This window comes from Mesoplodon mirus (genome assembly GCF_964341445.2).
Source record: "Mesoplodon mirus genome assembly, chromosome: 1".
In the NCBI taxonomy this organism is placed as follows: domain Eukaryota; kingdom Metazoa; phylum Chordata; class Mammalia; order Artiodactyla; family Ziphiidae; genus Mesoplodon; species Mesoplodon mirus.
In genome coordinates this window covers 7,365,826-7,366,386 of record NC_138976.1, presented here as the reverse complement: position 1 = coordinate 7,366,386, position 561 = coordinate 7,365,826, and positions in this window count along the sequence as shown.

The following is a 561-nucleotide window of genomic DNA, read 5'->3' as shown; positions in this document are numbered from 1 at the left end:
GAGGGCGGGAGGCTGTGGCCGCGGCGGGCTGGAGTTGTGGGGCCTCGGGGTGCAGAGCTGGCGCAGCAGCCGAGAGCTCCAGTTGGCGACCACCTCTAAGCCAAGTGCTCGCCGTCTGATCCTCAGTTTCTGCCACAATAGAATGGCGGTTTTAAATACCCATATGCGGATCCAGTGTGGTTGAGTAGTTGGAAGGCCCAAATGAGGTCGAATGTAGAAAAATGCTTGTTAAACCGAAGTTAAAGGCCCGAACAACTACCAATTACTGAGTATCTACCGTGTGTCAGGTAGAACCCAGAGCTTTCTGTATGTTGATCTTAATAATCCTTAAAATAACTCTATGAGGAATCAGCTGTTACATATCACTTGAGGGTGCTGATTGTCTGAAAAATAACTGCCCCAGATCACCCATAAAGCCTGCATCACATTTGCCCAACACTCCCCGGAAAGCTGCTTGGCCCCAAGGCCCTGTTCTGAGCCTCTTGGCAAGAGTACTCTGGCCAGGTCATCTGGGCCGCTTTCCTCCTATCCCTGAACTCTCAGAGGGATGGAAGCCTGCCC